This window comes from Oncorhynchus masou, unplaced genomic scaffold, assembly GCF_036934945.1.
Source record: "Oncorhynchus masou masou isolate Uvic2021 unplaced genomic scaffold, UVic_Omas_1.1 unplaced_scaffold_1413, whole genome shotgun sequence".
NCBI lineage: Eukaryota > Metazoa > Chordata > Actinopteri > Salmoniformes > Salmonidae > Oncorhynchus > Oncorhynchus masou.
Genome location: NW_027004073.1, coordinates 16,544 through 39,655, shown reverse-complemented (window position 1 = coordinate 39,655; position 23,112 = coordinate 16,544).

Here is a 23,112-nt window from a genome sequence, read left to right as displayed (position 1 = left end):
GATATTACATCCTATTCAATGTAGTAAAACTAGTTATAATTTTGGTTGGATATTACATCCTATTCAATGTATAAAACTAGCTTATAATTTTGGTTGGATATTACATCCTGTTCTTGCCATTTTAGTCCTCAGCATGATCATTGGTCTTTCAGTTTTCATTGTTATTCCTAATGTTTGTTGTGGTGTAAATATTTAGCGTCGTTTTTATTTTCGCGTCGTTTTTATTTGTTTGTTTTTCCCTGTGAAGCGCATTGCGTTGCATCCATGTCTGAAATGTGCTGTATAAATAAAGCTTGATTTGAACATATTGTAGTACAAATTAACCCAACCACCGACCAATCAACAGACTCAATCAAAACCATGAAATATGTGCAAAAGCAACACAGTATGAAAAACAGTATCAATTCAGTATATCTTCCACTATGTCTAAATAATACACGGTATGCCAGTTTAGTATCTCTTTTAAACCAACCCAGTACATTCTTGTTGAACAATTTGAAATTGTAGAGTAATATAGAAATACGCATCTACTGGATGAGTCACCATTTAGTTTGGAATCCAACCATTATGTGACGTAAACTCACTCACTTTTGTACATCGCCTTGGTCCGTAAATTGACCTTATTTTAGCGCCAAAAAAACCCGTAATACTTCCAGGTCAACTGTAATATGAATACCACTGTAAAAGCACAATTTCTTCCCTTTCCAACCAAATCTAAAGAGGAGACCTCAACGCCGCCTGTTTTTGCATGATTTACGTAAGTGATGGAGCTTCGCCGGGCCTTTTAAAAATGGCAGGTGGGGAGCGAAGGCTACGAAGTGATCGTGAAAGGGGGAACCCTGGCGACCCAGGCGGCTCCAACAGCAGTGAACACCGCTATTCCAGCAGCATCAACCCCGTCCCATGTGTGCTGTGCCACCTGATTGCAGGTCTCCCCAACCCCGTCCCCTGTGTGTTCTGTCCCACCTGCTAGCAGGTCTCCCCAACCCCGTCCCCTGTGTGCTGTCCCACCTGCTAGCAGGTCTCCCCAACCCCGTCCCCTGTGTGTTCTGTCCCACCTGCTAGCAGGTATCCCCAACCCCGTCCCCTGTGTGCTGTCCCACCTGCTAGCAGGTCTCCCCAACCCCGTCCCCTGTGTGTGCTGTCCCACCTGCTAGCAGGTCTCCCCAACCCCGTCCAATGTGTGCTGTCCCAGCTGCAAGCAGGTCTCCCCAACCCCGTCCCCTGTGTGTGCTGTCCCACCTGCTAGCAGGTCTCCCCAACCATGTCCCCTGTGTGCTGTCCCACCTGCAAGCAGGTCTCCCCAACCAACCCCTGTTGACTGCAGCCATCGTCTCAGCGAGGCTGGCAAACGTCCTGATGCCTCCCATCTTGGCAAACAGGTTCAGTAGCAGCAGCAGCCGACCGTGAGGCGCAGACTTCCCTGCCAGCTCATATATCTTTATGTACATATTCTTTATCCCTTTACACTTGTGTATAAGGTTGTAATTGTGGAATTGTTATGTTAGTTTACTCGTTGGTTATTACCGCATTGTCGGAACTAGAAGCACAAGCATTTCGCTACACTCGCATTAAAATCTGCTAACCATGTGTATGTGACCATTAACATCTGCTAACCGTGTGTATGTGACCATTAACATCTGCTAACCATGTGTATGTGACCAATAACATCTGCTAACCATGTGTATGTGACCAATAACATCTGCTAACCATGTGTATGTGACCATTAACATCTGCTAACCATGTGTATGTGACCATTAACATCTGCTAACCATGTGTATGTGACCATTAACATCTGCTAACCATGTGTATGTGACCATTAACATCTGCTAACCATGTGTATGTGACCATTAACATCTGCTAACCATGTGTATGTGACAAATAACATTTGATTTGGTTTGATTTGAAGAAGTCTCTCGGCTCGGGTCGTCACCGCTTACGGCTTCAATGAAATGCTCATCCAGCAGGACCAGGAGAAGAAGGACAAGGAGAGGAGGCAAAGCAGAGGAGGCAAAGCAGAGGAGGCAGGAGGAACTGCGCAGGAAGAGGGAGGATCTGCAGAGGAAGAAGCAGGAGTTGCAAAGGAAGAGAGAGGAGAACAACAAACGCAAGGCTGAGGTGCAGGTAGCAGACCTCGCCGTGGGGGGGGGCACTGTGCCATCTGCCGCAACATCAAGGTAGCAGACCTCGCCGTGGGGGGGCACTGTGCCATCTGCCGCAACATCAAGGTAGCAGACCTCGCCGTGGGGGGGCACTGTGCCATCCGCCGCAACATCAAGGTAGCAGACCTCGCCGGGGGGGTCTCTATGCCATCTGCCGCAACATCGAGCCACCAATTGATGAGGACGACATTAACGAGTGGGTGCAGTGTAAGTTCTGCCTGCTCTGGTTCCATCTCCAGTGGATTTGGAGTTGGTGCCAGAGGGTGACTGGTACTGTCCCCAGTTCAGCCTCAGCAAGGATCAGTAGAAAGAAGAGCACACACTACACACACGCACACACATACACATACACACACACATACACACACTACACACACACATACGCATACACACACACAACATTTAGTAAATCTTTTCGTAAATCATTTTTTTTGTACAACCAGTATGTTTTTTTATTCAACTTGATTTTTTTATTCCTATTATATTTATTTGAGTTTGAAACTCAAACATTAATTTCCCAACAGTCTTTTCTATAATCCTGCATGCTCTTTATCAGTTTTCATACCTTATATTCCACTGCATCCTACATGATGCATCATGTCCACCATGGTGTTGGTCAGCTGCTGTTTGAGAACTCGTCTGGTTTAGACAACAAACTCTGGGTATCGTATTGACCATCACATTGTACAACTGTTTTTAGAGAAGATTGTAATGCAAGGTATGCTATATGTGTAGGATATGCTATATGTGTAGGATATGCTATATGTGTAGGCTATGCTATATGTGTAGGCTATGCTATATGTGTAGGATATGCTATATGTGTAGGATATGCTATATGTGTAGGTTATGCTATATGTGTAGGCTATGCTATATGTGTAGGATGTACTATATGTGTAGGATGTACTATATGTGTAGGCTATGCTATATGTGTAGGATGTACTATATGTGTAGGATATGCTATATGTGTAGGATATGCTATATGTGTAGGCTATGCTATATGTGTAGGATGTACTATATGTGTAGGATGTACTATATGTGTAGGATATGCTATATGTGTAGGATATGCTATATGTGTAGGCTATGCTATATGTGTAGGATGTACTATATGTGTAGGATGTACTATATGTGTAGGATATGCTATATGTGTAGGATGTACTATATGTGTAGGATGTGCTATATGTGTAGGATATGCTATATGTGTAGGATATGCTATATGTGTAGGATATGCTATATGTGTAGGCTATGCTATATGTGTAGGATGTACTATATTTGTAGGATATGCTATATGTGTAGGATATGCTATATGTGTAGGATATGCTATATGTGTAGGTTATGCTATATGTGTAGGCTATGCTATATGTGTAGGATGTACTATATGTGTAGGCTGTACTATATGTGTAGGCTATGCTATATGTGTAGGATGTACTATATGTGTAGGATATGCTATATGTGTAGGATATGCTATATGTGTAGGATGTACTATATGTGTAGGATATGCTATATGTGTAGGATATGCTATATGTGTAGGCTATGCTATATGTGTAGGATATGCTACATGTGTAGGATATGCTACATGTGTAGGATATGCTACATGTGTAGGATATGCTACATGTGTAGGCTATGCTACATGTGTAGGCTATGCTACATGTGTAGGCTATGCTACATGTGTAGGCTATGCTACATGTGTAGGATATGCTGTATGTGTAGGATATGCTGTATGTGTAGGCTATGCTACATGTGTAGGATATGCTACATGTGTAGGATATGCTACATGTGTAGGATATGCTGTATGTGTAGGCTATGCTGTATGTGTAGGCTATGCTGTATGTGTAGGCTATGCTGTATGTGTAGGATATGCTGTATGTGTAGGATGTACTATATGTGTAGGATATGCTGCATGTGTAGGATATGCTGTATGTGTAGGCTATGCTGTATGTGTAGGCTATGCTGTATGTGTAGGATATGCTGTATGTGTAGGATATGCTGTATGTGTAGGATATGCTGTATTTATTGGCTAATATGCAGCTGTCATCTTTAAACCTCCATTCTAGAAACAAACACTTCTTTCTATACACACTACTGTTCAAAGGTTTGGGGTCACAATTTCCTTGTTTTTGAAAGAAAGGCTATTTTTTTGTCCATTAAAATAACATCAAATTGATCAGAAATACAGTGTAGACATTGTTAATGTTGTAAATGACTATTGTAGCTGGAAACGGCTGCTTTTTGAATGGAATATCTACATAGGTGTACAGAGGCCCATTATCAGCAACCATCACTCCTGTGTTACAATGGCACATTGTATTAGCTAATTCAAATGTTTCTTTTTAGAAGGCGAGTTGGATCATTAGAAAACCCTTTTGCAAATATGTTAGCACAGCTGAAAACTGTTGTTCTGATTAAAGAAGCAATACAACTGGCCTTCTTTAGACTAGTTGAGTATCTGGAGCATCATCATTTGTGGGTTTGATTACAGGCTCAAAATGGCCAGAAACAAATATGGCCTGAAACTTGTCAGTCTATTCTTGTTCTGAGAAATGAAGGATATTCCATGCGAGAAATTGCAAAGAAACTAAAGATCTCATACAACACTGTGTACTACTCCCTTCACAGAGCAATTTCTCGCAGTTTCTAGCCAGAATAGAAAGAGGAGTGGGAGGCCCCGGTGCACAACTGAGAAAGAGGACAAGTACATTAGAGTGTTTAGTTTGAGATACAGACGCTTCACAAGTCCTCAACTGGCAGCTTCATTAAATAGTACCCCCAAAACACTAGTTTCAACGTCAACAGTGAAGAGGCGACTCCGAAATGCTGGCCTTCTAGGCAGAATTGCAAAGAAAAAGGCATATCTCAGACTGGCCAATAAAAGGAAAAGATTAAGATGGGCAAAAGAACACAGACACTGGACAGAGGAAGATTGGAAAAAAGTGTTATAGACAGACAAATCTAAGTTTTGAGGTGTTCGGATCACAAAGAAGAACATTCGTGAGATGCAGAAAAAATGAAAATATGCTGGAGGAGTGCTTGACGCCATCTGCCAAGCATGGTGGAGGCAATGTGATGGTCTGGGGGTGCTTTGGTGGTGGTAAAGTGGGAGCTTTGTACAGGGTAAAAGGGATCTTGAAGAAGGAAGGCTATCACTCAATTTTTTAACACTTAATTGGAGCCAATTTCCTTCTACGACAGGACAATGACCCAAAGCACAGCTCCAAACTATGCAATTACTATTTAGGGAAGAAGCAGTCAGCTGGTTTTCTGTCTATAATGGAGTGGCCAGCACAGTCACCGGATCTCAACCCTATTGAGCTGTTGTGGGAGCAGCCTGACCTTATGGTACGTAAGAAGTGTCCATCAAGCCAGTCCAACTTGTGGGAGGAGCTTCAGGAAGCATGGGGTGAAATCCCTTCAGATGACCTCAACAAATTGAAAACTAGAATGCCAAAGGTCTGCATGCCTGTAATTGCTGGAAATTGATGATTCTTTGACGAAAACAAAGTTTGAAGGACACAATTATTATTTCAATTAATTGTATTTATTTATAACCATGACTATATTTCCTATTCATTTTGCAACTAATTTCATGTATGTTTTCATGGAAAACAAGGACATTTCTAAGTGACCCCAAACTTTTGAACGGTAATGTACATGCTATTCCACATTTATATTTTGGTTTTAAGCATGTTATAATGCTCATGTACAAAACATTAGGAACACCTGCTCTTTCCATGACATAGACTCGTGAATCCAGTTGAAAGCTATTGATGTCACTTGTTAGGGGGGAGACAGGTTAAAGAAGCATTTTTAAGTCTTGAGGCATTGTCGAGGCAATTGAGGCATTGTCGAGGCAATTGAGGCATTGTCGAGGCAATTGAGGCATTGTATATGTGTGCCATTCAGAGGGTGAATGGCCAAGACAAAATATTTACGTGCCTTTGAATGGGATATGGTAGTAGGTGCCTCGCTCACCGGTTTGAGTGTGTCAAGAACCAACCAAAGGATATCCAGCCAACCTCAGGCGAGCAAAAACTTGAGACTTCCTTAGATATCGTGCGCCAACTGTTGTTTACAAATATACACAAGTCCCCGCCTTGTGTCTTACCAGAGGCTGCTGTACTATCCTGCCGATTGAGTGTATAACCCGCCAGCTGTATGTTATTAATGTCGTCGTTCAGCCACGAGTCGGTGAAACAGGATATTACAGTTCTAATGTCCCGTTGGAAGGATATACGTGCTTTCCGTTTGTCCCATTTTCCCCCCCAGCGATTGAACGTTAACTAGCAGTACGGAGGGCAAAGGCAGAATCGCCACTCGTTGCCTGATCCTCACAAGGCACACCGATCTCTTTACGCAAAATCTCAGTTTCCTTCTCAAGCGAATGATGAGGATGAGGGCCTGTTTGGGTGTTTGGAGTATATCCTTCCCGTCCGACTCATTAAAGAAAAACTCTTCGTCCAATTTGAGGCGAGTCATCGCTGTTCTGATGTCCAGAAGCTCTTTTCGGTCATAAGAGACGGTAGCAGCAACATTATGTACAGAACAACGCGATAAAACAAACCAAAATAGAACGGTCAGTTAAGAGACGGTAAAACAGCAGCCATCTCCTCTGGTGCCATCTTCCAATTTACAGCCATTGTTATCAACTGTACTGCAGGGGTGGACACGCAAGACACAGAACATTGAGGTTGTGGTGGCAGCTGCAGATATTGGTATTTGGGTGAGACTTGATGTCAGAAGAGTGTGTTAAGTGGTGGTGTCCCATCCTCTCAGGGTGTTGGCCTGAGGTAGGGCTAAATAGATTTAAATAGTGGAGTAGGGTGGTGTCCCATCCTTTCAGGCTGTTGGCCTGAGGTAGGGGCTAAATAGATTTAAATAGTGGAGTAGGGTGGTGTCCCATCCTTTCAGGCTGTTGGCCTGAGGTAGGGGCTAAATAGATTTAAATAGTGGAGTAGGGTGGTGTCCCATCCTTTCAGGGTGTTGGCCTGAGGTAGGGCTAAATAGATTTAAATAGTGGAGTAGGGTGGTGTCCCATCCTTTCAGGCTGTTGGCCTGAGGTAGGGGCTACATAGATTTAAATAGTGGAGTAGGGTGGTGTCCCATCCTTTCAGGCTGTTGGCCTGAGGTAGGGGCTAAATAGATTTAAATAGTGGAGTAGGGTGGTGTCCCATCCTTTCAGGGTGTTGGCCTGAGGTAGGGCTAAATAGATTTAAATAGTGGAGTAGGGTGGTGTCCCATCCTTTCAGGGTGTTGGCCTGAGGTAGGGCTAAATAGATTTAAATAGTGGAGTAGGGTGGTGTCCCATCCTTTCAGGGTGTTGGCCTGAGGTAGGGCTAAATAGATTTAAATAGTGGAGTAGGGTGGTGTCCCATCCTGTCAGGCTGTTGGCCTGAGGTAGGGCTAAATAGATTTAAATAGTGGAGTAGGGTGGTGTCCCATCCTCACAGGCTGTTGGCCTGAGGTAGGGCTAAATAGATTTAAATAGTGGAGTAGGGTGGTGTCCCATCCTCACAGGCTGTTGGCCTGAGGTAGGGCTAAATAGATTTAAAAAGTGGAGTAGGGTGGTGTCCCATCCTTTCAGGCTGTTGGCCTGAGGTAGGGGCTAAATAGATTTAAATAGTGGAGTAGGGTGGTGTCCCATCCTTTCAGGCTGTTGGCCTGAGGTAGGGCTAAATAGATTTAAATAGTGGAGTAGGGTGGTGTCCCATCCTTTCAGGCTGTTGGCCTGAGGTAGGACTAAATAGATTTAAATAGTGGAGTAGGGTGGTGTCCCATCCTTTCAGGGTGTTGGCCTGAGGTAGGGCTAAATAGATTTAAATAGTGGAGTAGGGTGGTGTCCCATCCTTTCAGGCTGTTGGCCTGAGGTAGGACTAAATAGATTTAAATAGTGGAGTAGGGTGGTGTCCCATCCTTTCAGGGTGTTGGCCTGAGGTAGGGGCTAAATAGATTTAAATAGTGGAGTAGGGTGGTGTCCCATCCTCTCAGGGTGTTGGCCTGAGGTAGGGGCTAAATAGATTTAAATAGTGGAGTAGGGTGGTGTCCCATCCTCTCAGACTGTTGGCCTGAGGTAGGGGCTAAATAGATTTAAATAGTGGAGTAGGGTGGTGTCCCATCCTTACAGGCTGTTGGCCTGAGGTAGGACTAAATAGATTTAAATAGTGGAGTAGGGTGGTGTCCCATCCTTTCAGGCTGTTGGCCTGAGGTAGGGCTAAATATATTTAAATAGTGGAGTAGGGTGGTGTCCCATCCTTTCAGGCTGTTGGCCTGAGGTAGGGGCTAAATAGATTTAAATAGTGGAGTAGGGTGGTGTCCCATTCAGACTGTTGGCCTGAGGTAGGACTAAATAGATTTAAATAGTGGAGTAGGGTGGTGTCCCATCCTTTCAGGCTGTTGGCCTGAGGTAGGGGCTAAATAGATTTAAATAGTGGAGTAGGGTGGTGTCCCATTCAGACTGTTGGCCTGAGGTAGGACTAAATAGATTTAAATAGTGGAGTAGGGTGGTGTCCCATCCTTTCAGGCTGTTGGCCTGAGGTAGGGGCTAAATAGATTTAAATAGTGGAGTAGGGTGGTGTCCCATCCTTTCAGGGTGTTGGCCTGAGGTAGGGGCTAAATAGATTTAAATAGTGGAGTAGGGTGGTGTCCCATCCTTTCAGGGTGTTGGCCTGAGGTAGGGGCTAAATAGATTTAAATAGTGGAGTAGGGTGGTGTCCCATCCTTTCAGGCTGTTGGCCTGAGGTAGGGGCTAAATAGATTTAAATAGTGGAGTAGGGTGGTGTCCCATCCTTTCAGGCTGTTGGCTTGAGGTAGGGGCTAAATAGATTTAAATAGTGGAGTAGGGTGGGGTCCCATCCTTTCAGGCTGTTGGCCTGAGGTAGGGGCTAAATAGATTTAAATAGTGGAGTAGGGTGGTGTCCCATCCTTTCAGGCTGTTGGCTTGAGGTAGGGGCTAAATAGATTTAAATAGTGGAGTAGGGTGGTGTCCCATCCTCTCAGGCTGTTGGCCTGAGGTAGGGCTAAATATATTTAAATAGTGGAGTAGGGTGGTGTCCCATCCTCTCAGGGTGTTGGCCTGAGGTAGGGGCTAAATAGATTTAAATAGTGGAGTAGGGTGGTGTCCCATCCTTTCAGGCTGTGGCCTGAGGTAGGGCTAAATAGATTTAAATAGTGGAGTAGGGTGGTGTCCCATCCTTTCAGGGTGTTGGCCTGAGGTAGGACTAAATAGATTTAAATAGTGGAGTAGGGTGGTGTCCCATCCTTTCAGGGTGTTGGCCTGAGGTAGGGGCTAAATAGATTTAAATAGTGGAGTAGGGTGGTGTCCCATCCTCTCAGGCTGTTGGCCTGAGGTAGGACTAAATAGATTTAAATAGTGGAGTAGGGTGGTGTCCCATCCTTTCAGGGTGTTGGCCTGAGGTAGTAGGGCTAAATAGATTTAAATAGTGGAGTAGGGTGGTGTCCCATCCTTTCAGGGTGTTGGCCTGAGGTAGGGCTAAATAGATTTAAATAGTGGAGTAGGGTGGTGTCCCATCCTTTCAGGCTGTTGGCCTGAGGTAGGGCTAAATAGATTTAAATAGTGGAGTAGGGTGGTGTCCCATCCTTACAGGCTGTTGGCCTGAGGTAGGGGCTAAATAGATTTAAATAGTGGAGTAGGGTGGTGTCCCATCCTCTCAGGGTGTTGGCCTGAGGTAGGGGCTAAATAGATTTAAATAGTGGAGTAGGGTGGTGTCCCATTCAGACTGTTGGCCTGAGGTAGGGCTAAATAGATTTAAATAGTGGAGTAGGGTGGTGTCCCATCCTTTCAGGGTGTTGGCCTGAGGTAGGGCTAAATAGATTTAAATAGTGGACTAGGGTGGTGTCCCATCCTCTCAGGGTGTTGGCCTGAGGTAGGGGCTAAATAGATTTAAATAGTGGAGTAGGGTGGTGTCCCATCCTCTCAGGCTGTTGGCCTGAGGTAAATAGATTTAAATAGTGGAGTAGGGTGGTGTCCCATCCCTTACAGGCTGTTGGCCTGAGGTAGGGCTAAATTTTAAATAGTGGAGTAGGGTGGTGTCCCATCCTCTCAGGGTGTTGGCCTGAGGTAGGGGCTAAATAGATTTAAATAGTGGAGTAGGGTGGTGTCCCATCCTTTCAGGGTGTTGGCCTGAGGTAGGGCTAAATAGATTTAAATAGTGGAGTAGGGTGGTGTCCCATCCTCTCAGGGTGTTGGCCTGAGGTAGGACTAAATAGATTTAAATAGTGGAGTAGGGTGGTGTCCCATCCTTTCAGGGTGTTGGCCTGGGTAGGGGCTAAATAGATTTAAATAGTGGAGTAGGGTGGTGTCCCATCCTCTCAGGCTGTTGGCCTGAGGTAGGACTAAATAGATTTAAATAGTGGAGTAGGGTGGTGTCCCATCCTTTCAGGGTGTTGGCCTGAGGTAGTAGGGGCTAAATAGATTTAAATAGTGGAGTAGGGTGGTGTCCCATCCTTTCAGGGTGTTGGCCTGAGGTAGGGCTAAATAGATTTAAATAGTGGAGTAGGGTGGTGTCCCATCCTTTCAGGCTGTTGGCCTGAGGTAGGGCTAAATAGATTTAAATAGTGGAGTAGGGTGGTGTCCCATCCTTACAGGCTGTTGGCCTGAGGTAGGGGCTAAATAGATTTAAATAGTGGAGTAGGGTGGTGTCCCATCCTCTCAGGGTGTTGGCCTGAGGTAGGGGCTAAATAGATTTAAATAGTGGAGTAGGGTGGTGTCCCATTCAGACTGTTGGCCTGAGGTAGGGCTAAATAGATTTAAATAGTGGAGTAGGGTGGTGTCCCATCCTTTCAGGGTGTTGGCCTGAGGTAGGGCTAAATAGATTTAAATAGTGGACTAGGGTGGTGTCCCATCCTCTCAGGGTGTTGGCCTGAGGTAGGGGCTAAATAGATTTAAATAGTGGAGTAGGGTGGTGTCCCATCCTCTCAGGCTGTTGGCCTGAGGTAGGACTAAATATATTTAAATAGTGGAGTAGGGTGGTGTCCCATCCTTACAGGCTGTTGGCCTGAGGTAGGGCTAAATATATTTAAATAGTGGAGTAGGGTGGTGTCCCATCCTCTCAGGGTGTTGGCCTGAGGTAGGGGCTAAATAGATTTAAATAGTGGAGTAGGGTGGTGTCCCATCCTTTCAGGGTGTTGGCCTGAGGTAGGGCTAAATAGATTTAAATAGTGGAGTAGGGTGGTGTCCCATCCTCTCAGGCTGTTGGCTTGAGGTAGGGGCTAAATAGATTTAAATAGTGGAGTAGGGTGGTGTCCCATCCTCTCAGGCTGTTGGCTTGAGGTAGGGGCTAAATAGATTTAAATAGTGGAGTAGGGTGGTGGGTTGTTTGTGATTGTAGGGTATTTGATTCCTTTATTTAAAAAAAACCCGAATAAATCAAAGTATAAGGGAGTTATACTCCAGTCTAGTAGGTGGCGGTAATGCAATATTTATTGGATGCCAACTGCCGTTAAACCACATCGAAGAAGAAGAAGAATCTATTGGATCACGTGACACGGGACAACAACACGGCCACTGATTCATTCAGTCGCCACTCCGTAGTTAGCCAACGTAAAATCGAAACATTGAAGCTCTTTAGAACATTTTTGTGTGTCTTGATCTCGGTGTCGTTTGCTTGTTAAAATTGACACATTTGTTAATAAGGTTGACTATACTGAGCCTAAGCACTAGGCTAATGCTAATTTTAGGTAGCCCAACCATGAACTCACAAAGATACTCCCCTTCCTGCTAAAGAAGTGGGGGTCTCCTGGACGAAGAAAGAAGCTTTGGGTCTGAACATTGTCGTAAAAGAAGAGGAAGAGGAGAATATTACAGTGAAAGAAGAGGAAGAAGCTTTCAGAATAAAACAGGAGGAAGAGGAGGCTATCACGTTGAAAGAAGAGGATGTTATAGTGAAAGAAGAGAAAGAACCTTTTGGAGTGAAAGAGGAAGATGAGGCTATCTCAATAAAAGAGGAGGAGGAAGATGTTTTGGGAGTGAAAAGGACGAGGAGGAAGGAGAGGAAGTGGAGACTGGAGATCTGATTGACACTAGTGAGTATTGTCTTAAACACGGACACAACACTCAGTTGTTGAATTAACTTATGGTTTTAAAGCCAAGGGGTCCTTCCACCATAGTTTTACAATGAAATATGTTGTTCAGTACTGTAGGACGTGTTAAATGGGAAATCTGCCATTGGTTCTTACATGTTTGGACTTTTAAATTAATAATATATTTTTTATTTATTTTACCTTTATTTAACTAGGCAAGTCAGTTAAGAACAAATTCTTATTTTCAATGACGGCCTAGGAACAGTGGGTTAACTGCCTGTTCAGGGGCAAAATGACAGATGTACCTTGTCAGCTCGGGGTATTTGCAACCTTCCGGTTACTAGTCCAACACTCTAAACCACTAGGCTACCCTGCCACCCCATATAGAGGCCTAGCCATTGATTCTTAGAGAATATAATTTAGAAATACCCAAATGAGCTTATTTCAACTGTTCTACCTCACCAGAACCCAAACTTGGTGTACTCCATTGTGTGTAAACAATCTAATTGTAAACTAACACTGTATAGCCTCAAAACGTGGTTGAAATGGTCATTTTGATCTCAGGCGTGGTCAGTCCTTGCATCCATGGCTCTGTCTATGAATTTGAGAGTGGTTACCTTTCTGCAAACTCATCCGTCAGTGACATTGGTGGGGGAAAAGTACCCATTGTCATACTTGAGTAAAAGAAAAGATACCTTAATAGAAAATTACTCAAGTAAAAGTGAAAGTAACCCAATAAATTACTACTTGAATAAAAGTATTAAGTGTATATATAAAAACCAAATAATTTAAGTATCAAAAGTAAATGTCATTGATAAAATATACGTAAGTATAAAAAGTAAAAATTTAAATAATTTAACACACCTAATATTAAGCAAACCACACATTAAATTGTCAATTTAATTAATAGCTTTTTTGATAACCAGGGGCACACTCCAACAAACGAAGCATTTGTGTTTTAGTGAGTCCACCAGATCAGAAGCAGTATGATAAGTTGAACCAGTTTCCTGTCCTGCTAAGCATTCGAAATGTAACATGTTCATTTAAGCATCAGGAGTAAAAAAGTACATTATTTTCTTTAGGAATGTAGTGGAGTAAAAGTAGTGATGTACAGATTGCCCAAAAAACGACTTAAGTAGTACTTTAAAGTATTTTTTACTTAAGTAGTACTTTACAGTATTTTTTACTTAAGTAGTAATTTAAAGTGTTTTTACTTAAGTAGTATTTTAAAGTATTTTTTACTTAAGTAGTTCTTTAAAGTATTTTTTACTTACATACATTCCACTACTGCTCAGTGACGCTAAAACGTTTAATTTAGCCTCTATACTCCACCATTTTGGATTTGAGCTGAAATGTTTCATGAGGCGGCAGTACAGAATACCCTCCAACCTTTTGTTGCAGGGTATTTATTCTTGTAAACAAGAATACAATGTGTTTCTACATGAATGTGGATCCCTACCAGGATTACGGATTATCATAAATGAATTGTGAATAATGATGACTAAGAAAGTTAGAGGCATAAACCTCAGACCCCCTCAGACATGCTAACCTCTCACCACTACAGAGGAATAAACCTCTCACCATGACAGAGGAATAAACCTCTCACCACTACAGAGGAATAAACCTCTCACCATGACAGAGGAATAAACCTCTCACCATGACAGAGGAATAAACCTCTCACCACTACAGAGGAATAAACCTCTCACCATGACAGAGGAATAAACCTCTCACCATGACAGAGGAATAAACCTCTCACCATTACAGAGGAATAAACCTCTCACCATGACAGAGGAATAAACCTCTCACCATGACAGAGGAATAAACCTCTCACCATGACAGAGGAATAAACCTCTCACCATGACAGAGGAATAAACCTCTCACCATGACAGAGGAATAAACCTCTCACCATTACAGAGGAATAAACCTCTCACCATTACAGAGGAATAAACCTCTCACCATGACAGAGGAATAAACCTCTCACCATGACAGAGGAATAAACCTCTCACCATGACAGAGGAATAAACCTCTCACCATGACAGAGGAATAAACCTCTCACCATGACAGAGGAATAAACCTCTCACCATGACAGAGGAATAAACCTCTCACCCTTACAGAGGAATAAACCTCTCACCATGACAGAGGAATAAACCTCTCACCATGACAGAGGAATAAACCTCTCACCCTTACAGAGGAATAAACCTCTCACCATGACAGAGGAGTAAACCTCTCACCATGACAGAGGAATAAACCTCTCACCATGACAGAGGAATAAACCTCTCACCATGACAGAGGAATAAACCTCTCACCATGACAGAGGAATAAACCTCTCACCATGACAGAGGAGTAAACCTCTCACCCTTACCAATAACATCTCACTCATCATTATTCATGATTAATTTGTGATGATCCTTAACCATAGTAGCATCCACATGAATATAGAAGAGTTCATAAACATATACTATTCTTGTTTACAATTAAAGTGACTCCAAAATGACCCAATACATTATTTAACATTCATTTATATTAGGCACAACATAATCTAAAACACAAGCAAAACTAATTTGCATCCGACAAGTTTTTTGAGTCACAAACTTGACGAGGATGTTTGCGTGCTGTGAATATGGGACCAAACACTACATGTTTGACTACTTTAATACACATACAGGCCTAAGGGAATTTGTCCAAGTACTCATGACACCTTTTAAATGGCGGAGACTAGATGCACATCGTGATTTAATTTCTAAATGGTAAAACCGATATGGTAATTTCCATGTGAGAGGACCTGTGAGAGGACCTGTGAGAGGACCTGTGAGAGGACCTGTGAGAGGACCTGTGAGCAACAACGAGAAGTTCATGTCAAATTGGGTATCAAATGAAAGCTAAAATATTGTATTCTGTTATTAAGGCCTATATACATTTCAACCATTTTCCATCCCTATAAATTAGGAATAAGTAAAGGCAGTGATTTATTGTCAAACAGATGAAAATGGGAACCTTAAAGAACATCTGAGACCCCATAGAAGGTATCAGAAATACATCAAAACACAATATTGAAGTAAAGGCCAACTGATAAACACTTATATTTTTGTTATACTTATATATTTGTTTCTGCCACTTTGAAATGGAACTGTTTGTGTTTTTTAAAACTATTTTGCAGATATGAAGCAAGCAGTCAATCATCATATCAGTTTAATGTTTCTTCGTTAGATTTTTAGCTCATCCTTGGTCTGGCTAGAATTAGTTGTTGATCTTGTTGTTGTGCATATAGGGAAATATAAGCCTACATTTTCACGGTTGTTTTTAATCAACAGGACTGTAAAGTTCCCAAATGTAAAGAGGACTCCCGTGGTGTTTCCATAGTTACAGATATCCATTCAGGTGCATTTTATGGCTTTTTGCTAAATGTGTTCTAATGATCTACAGCTGTAAACACACAGTCCAGTTCAAAGTGAATGATGTCAGGGCCCGTGTAGCAAATGGCTCGTTTTGTGTAAAGATCGACTGTAGCTCTGATTGGCTCTAGCGCACCGTGTAGACTCTGGGTCCTACCTGTAAACACACAGTCCAGTTCAAAGTGAATAAGGTCAGGGCCCGTGTAGCAAGATCGACTGTAGCTCTGATTGGCTATAGCGCACCGTGTAGACTCTGGGTCCTACTTGTAAACACACAGTCCAGTTCAAAGTGAATGATGTCAGGGCCCGTGTAGCAAGATCGACTGTAGCTCTGATTGGCTATAGCGCACCGTGTAGACTCTGGGTCCTACCTGTAAACACACAGTCCAGTTCAAAGTGAATGAGGTCAGGGCCTGTGTAGCAAATGGCTCGTTTGTATAAAGATCGACTGTAGCTCTGATTGGCTATAGCGCACCGTGTAGACTCCGGGTCCTACCCGTAAACACACAGTCCAGTTCAAAGTGAATGATGTCAGGGCCCGTGTATAAAGATCGACTGTAGCTCTGATTGGCTATAGCGCACCGTGTAGACTCTGGGTCCTACCTGTAAACACACAGTCCAGTTCAAAGTGAATGATGTCAGGGCCCGTGTATAAAGATCGACTGTAGCTCTGATTGGCTATAGCGCACCGTGTAGACTCTGGGTCCTACCTGTAAACACACAGTCCAGTTCAAAGTGAATGATGTCAGGGCCCTTGTAGCTAGATCGACTGTAGCTCTGATTGGCTATAGCGCACCGTGTAGACTCTGGGTCCTACCTGTAAACACACAGTCCAGTTCAAAGTGAATGATGTCAGGGCCCGTGTATAAAGATCGACTGTAGCTCTGATTGGCTATAGCGCACCGTGTAGACTCTGGGTCCTACCTGTAAACACACAGTCCAGTTCAAAGTGAATGATGTCAGGGCCCGTGTATAAAGATCGACTGTAGCTCTGATTGGCTATAGCGCACCGTGTGGACTCTGGGTCCTACCTGTAAACACACAGTCCAGTTCAAAGTGAATGAGGTCAGGGCTCGTTTGTATAAAGATCGACTGTAGCTCTGATTGGCTATAGCGCACCGTGTAGACTCTGGGTCCTACCTGTAAACACACAGTCCAGTTCAAAGTGAATGAGGTCAGTGCTCGTTTGTATAAAGATCGACTGTAGCTCTGATTGGCTATAGCGCACCGTGTGGACTCTGGGTCCTGGACGAGACAGATGTTTTTATTCGGTTTTTATTTACTGCAGAGTCTATTAACACACGGCCCCTTTCCCCACTCTGTTTTGCTATAGAATGTTCACATGCCTTAACATAGGTAATTTTACCAATTTGTAAGTCGCTCTGGATAAGAGCGTCTGCTAAATGACTTAAATGTTAAAATGTTAAATGTAATTCCCAAACATTCTAAGAATTTATATAAAAAATGGAAAATGACCGTATCTAAGTGTTTGCTTGTCAGAAATTGTAAAACAAAAAGTGTCATATTGTTCCTGGGGGTGTATATGTATATATGTATATGAACAACTTTCAATGCAACGAAACAAAACAAATTTTGCAAGACTTAGTATGCAAAAGAGGGATTTTGTTGTAGGCAAAACGCTGTTGTAATGACAGTCCAACAAGTCACTTTCTGAGCACTACTTCCATTGGCAAACATGTATGGAAATTTACTTTAAAAAAAAATATATGTCATTAACAGAATAAAAAGAGTACATATTTTAGGGTCAGTTTAAGTCTGCTCCTAATGGATAGTGAGGGCAAAATGTATCCCAACACATCTTACCGTTTGAGTTATTTATATATATATCTATCGAAAGGGACGCTTTCAAAAAATTATTTGGATTTACCCTACAACCACTTTGTCACGACAAGCTCTCTTTTATTTAGGGATCTAGTCTGGATTAAACCTCCATAGGAAGACAGTTTTATCATGTGAAGGTTTCATTCAGGTCTCTGTTTAACAACATACTCTGTCTGTTTTTGGCAGGAGAGAGACCAGGCTCTCACTCTGACAGCGGAAAGAGTCCTTCAGGGGAACCAGTCCCAGAGACGCCCAAACCAGCTGGAAAACACCACTGTTCCCTCTGTGGAAAGAGTTTTACCTGGTTAGGGTACCTAAAACGGCATGAGAGGACACACACAGGAGAAAAGCCTTTCCAATGTTCCCAGTGTGGAAAGAGTTTTACCGTGGTAGCTAACCTGAAAGGCATGAGAGAATACACACAGGAGAAAAAGCCTTATCACTGTTCCCACTGTGGAAAGAGTTTTACTCAGTTAGGGAACCTAAAACAGCATGAGTGGACACACACGGAAGAAAAAAGCCTTACCACTGCTCCCAATGTGAAAATAGATTTTCACGATCCGTGGACCTAAAAGCTCATGTGAGAACACACACAGGAGAAAAGCCTTTCCAATGTTCCCAGTGTGGAAAGAGTTTTACCGTGGTAGCTAACCTGAAAAGGCATGAGAGAATACACACTGGAGAAAAGCCATTCCAATGTTCCCATTGTGGAAAGAGTTTTACTCAGTTAGGGCACTTAAAAAAGCACGAGTGGACACATACAGGAGAAAAGCCTTATCACTGTTCCCACTGTGGAAAGAGATTTTCACGATCAGGGGACCTAAAAACTCCCGAGACAACGCACATAGGAGAAAAACCTTTCCAATGTTCCCAATGTGGAAAGAGTTATGAGCATAAGAGAATACACAGAGGGGAAAAGCTTACCCAATGTTCTTAGTGTGGTGACGGGATCTCTCAAATAGATGGTATGAAGATAGTTGAGAACAAAGCCTTATGTCCCTACAGTGGAGAGTGTTTTACCATGTTAGTTAACCTGAAAATACATAAAAGAATACGCTCTGGAGAAAAGCCTTTCCACTGCTCCTAATATGAAAATACTTTTGCCAGGTTAGGGAGTCTGGAGTCACATGAGTGGACACACAGAGACCAGGAGCACTACCACTGGTCCCACTGTGGAACATGTTTTAACCAGTAAGAGAAGAGGAGCACTACCACTGGTCCCACTGTGGAACATGTTTTAACCAGTAAGAGAAGAGGAGCACTACCACTGGTCCCGCTTCTTTAACCAGTAAGAGAAGAGGAGCACTACCACTGGTCCCACTGTGGAACATGTTTTAACCAGTTAGAGAAGAGGAGCACTACCACTGGTCCCACTGTGGAACATGTTTTAACCAGTTAGAGAAGATGAAATCACACAAAAGAATAGAGGCTGTGTTCTGTTTTTTGACTGAGAATTTTTTTGTTTGTTTATGCCACCTGCAATCAAACAGTTTATATGAAATCTTCCTTAAAGAAGAAAATAGGCCTACTTTAGTTTTTTTCATCTTGAGACATGAAAAAATAGCTCAAAGTCTGGCAAGGTCGGGTGGGAGGTAACCCATTTGGCATGTCTGGGTAGAATGGTGGGAGGTAACCCAATGGGCATGTCTGGGTAGAAAGGTGTGAGGTAACACAATGGGTACGTCTGGGTAGGTTGGGTGAGAGGTAACCCAATAGGTATGTCTGGGTAGAATGGTGGGAGGTAACCCAATGGGCATGTCTGGGTAGAATGGTGGGAGGTAACCCAATGGGCATGTCTGGGTAGAATGGTGGGAGGTAACCCAATGGGTATGTCTGGGTAGGTTGGTGGGAGGTAACACAATGGGTTTGTCTGGGTAAACAATATGACCTGGTGTATAGAACAGGATTACACAGTTCCCATTAGTTACTGGTGTCATGACGTTGGCCTGGGGGTAGGTTTATGACAGTCATAAATACCTCTTCCCCCATTTTTCCTCTATACCCTACTGATGTGAAATTTGAAAACCCCTTGGTTATCATAGAGATTCTGGGAATATCAAGAAGATGACATAAACTCTACAGTGGAAAGTCTACATATTGTAGTTATCGGATTCACATGGAATTGTCGTTAAATTTAAATGTTTGAATATAAAAATGATTGGTGAAGAGATTAAATGTAATTTTAGCTTCCAAATGAGAGATTGGGTTTTCATAAGGTTAGGGCTCTGCTCAACCAGTGGCCCACCCCTGTGAAGTGACATTGGTTATAAACTATGAAACACGCCCTCCTCTCCCTTCCTATATAAAGCCTTCATAAGGTTCATAAGGTTAGGGCTCTGCTCAACCAGCGGCCCGGCGCCCCTGTGAAGGGAAATGTGTATAAAACATTTCAAACACGCCCTCCTCTCCCTTCCTGTGTAAAGCCTTGATGACTAAATGTCCGAGGATGTGAGGACGACAGTCCAATGTCAGAATGGTTCAGAAGCCACAGAGCGAAGCCAACATCAGCGTGAGCTTTGTTTTGCGAATGGTATGAACTTTGAACTCTTATTCACTACAGAAGTGATGCCTCCTAGCCGTTGAGTTAGCAACAGCAGCTGCAAACGAGGGTTAGGAAGGAACAGACAGAGTATTCCATCTATCACACAATGACGTTACTACAACGTAACCAATTGACCACCAGAGACATTCTTCAAAGGACTCGGTTTAGCAACACAGCCTTCCATGTACTTTTGTGTAACCAGCTGTCATATCTGTTCCGCCCACTAGGAACGTAATTTGTAATCAAGGTATGATTAATTATGTGTACGTGTTATTCTGTGTGATTAGTTAGGTATTTAGTAAATAAATAATTAAACCCAATTTTGTATTGCTGATTCAACTTGTTCGTGAAGATTTTACCAAGAATTTACAACTTTAAGATGAGACTGAATTAAGATGACAATTGATACTGACTGCTATTGATGTAAAATATTACTAGGTCTTTAAGAGTTTATTCGGAAGATAACAGCTCTATAAATATTATTTTGTGGTGCCCTGACTCTCTAGTTAATTACATTTACATGATTAGCTCAATCAGGTAATATTAATTACGGAGAAATTATTTTATAGAATAGCATGTCATATCACTTAATCCGGCATAGCCAAAGACACGACACTGGGTAAACAATATGCCAAGCAGTCAAATGCATTTTACTGAACACTGATTAGGCCTTGTCCTGGACACTGATTAGGCCTTGTCCTGGACACTGATTAGGCCTTGTCCTGGACACTGATTGGGCCTTGTCTTGGACACTGATTGGGCCTTGTCCTGGACCTGAACAAACTTAATGGAAATTCTATATAGAACAGGCTTTTTAGTCTGGACTAGTATCTGTGTCCTGGAAACGGGCCCTTAATGTTTTATGTCTGCATGCCATTTAATGCATTCAAGTGAAATTACTAATACTTAGGACATTTCATTTAACATCAGTGTTGTAAAGTACTTTAAGTAAATATATGTTAAAGTACTACTTATGGAGTTTTTGGACTTTACTTGTCTGTTTTATATTTTACTTTTACATTTAATTCACCACATTCCTAAAGAAAGTAATGTACTTTTTACTCTGTACATTTTCGCTGACACCCAAAAGTACTCGTTACATTCTGAATGCTTAGCAGGAAAATGGTCCAATTTACACACTTACCAAGAGAACATCCCTGGTCGTCCCTAATTCCTCTGATCTGGCGGACTCACTAAACACATTATTTTGTAAATTATAGTGTGTGGCGTGTGCCCCTCGCTGTCCTTAAAATGTAAGAAATAAAAAAATGGTGCTGTCTGGTTGGCAGAGACTGGAGCCTAAATCCAGCGCCTTAGACCGCTCGGCCACACTACCCAGCTCTGGCAAATTATTCACACTTTCTTGTCAGTTACCTAGAGTGTCTGCACTCCCTTGTATTTTAGTCTTCTTTTTCATTTTCTTCTTAAAAATCTTTATGTATCTCATGTTGCTCTTGCTGCCATCATCTTTTTTTGGTTCTCTTTTTTAAAATCTCAAATTATGTCATGTTGCTCTTTCTTCCATTATGTACACTGAAAATTAATTTCTGCTTGTATGTCTGAAGCAGATTGGACACCATTGGTGAATTGATTGCCCCCCATCTAGCTTCAGAGTTTGTTCTTTTAGGTGACCTAAACTGGGATATGCTTAACACCCTGGCAGTCCTACAATCTAAGCAAGATGCCCTCAATCTCACACAAATCATCAAGGAACCCACCAGGTACAACCCAAACTCTGTAAACACGGGCACCAGGAACCAATACACGCAGTCAGTCAGGAAAGCTAAGGCCAGCTTCTTCAGGCAGAAGTTTGCATCCTGTAGCTCCAACTCCAAAAAGTTCTGGGACACTGTGAAGTCCATGGAGAACAAGAGCACCTCCTCCCAGCTGCCCACTGCACTGAGGCTAGGTAACACGGTCACCACCGATAAATCCATGATTATCGAAAACTTCAACAAGCATTTCTCAACGGCTGGCCATGCCTTCCGCCTGGCTACTCCAACCTCGGCCAACAGCTATGCCCCCCCCCGCAGCTACTCGCCCAAGCCTCTCCAGGTTCTCCTTTACCCAAATCCAGATAGCGGATGGGGTTCCAACTCAGTAGTCAATTCCATCGCCCGAACTAATCAGCCACCAAGTCCTGTGCTCTTGTGGTGGCAGTTGCACCTCCTACTGGTGGTTGTTCACGTCAAAGCCTTGATGGTTAACAAGGAAAGTTGGGGTGGGCTGGGCGACGACCCAGCAGTCCTTTTTAACAGTGGGTAATGTGGCCGAGCTGTCCAGAGAACTGGATTTAAGGATCCAGTCTTTCAGAGATGTGGGTTCAAAGTCCACCGCTGCAACATTTTCTCAACAGAAAACTGTAATGTAATTCCAAACAAGGCCACCAAGGATACCAGACAAATAAAGGGAATCCAGCCTTTACCCAAGTTCCCACGTCTGTTTTTGAAATTATCTGCTGTGTTTTTCAAATTCAATCTGCTTCAGACATAAAAGCAGAAACAAATTTTCAGTGTACACAATGCAAGAAAGAGCAACATGAGATAAATTAAGATTTTTAAAAAGAGAATCAAAAAAAGATGATGGAAGCAAGAGCAACATGAGATACATAAGTATTTTAAAGAAGAAAATGAAAAAGAAGACTAAAATACAAGGAAGTGCAGACGCCCTAGGTAACTGACGAGAAAGTGTGAATATTTTTCCAGAGCTGGGTAGTGTGGCCGAGCAGTCTAAGGCGCTGGATTAAGGCTCGAGTCTTTAAGGAGGCGTGGGTTCAAATCCCACCACTGCCATCTTTATTGAGTTTGTTTGCGCAAGCTGTCACATGTTCTGCTTTATTTCAGCGTTTTTACTTTCATGTAGGGCAATGCAAGGGAGAAAAGAACAAATGTTGTGTGTCACGGATGGGGTTCCAACTCAATAGTGTAGTCCATCGCCTTAACCAACCACCTACCAAGTCCTGTGCTCTTGTGCTGGCAGTTGCATCTCCTTCCGGTGGTTGTTCATTTCAAAGCCTTGATGGTAAACAAGGAAAGTTGGGCTGAGCAAGGCGACGACCCAGCAGTCCATTTTAACAGTGGGTAATGTGGCCGAGCTGTCCAGAGTACTGGATTTAATGATCCATTCTTTCAGAGATGTGGGTTTA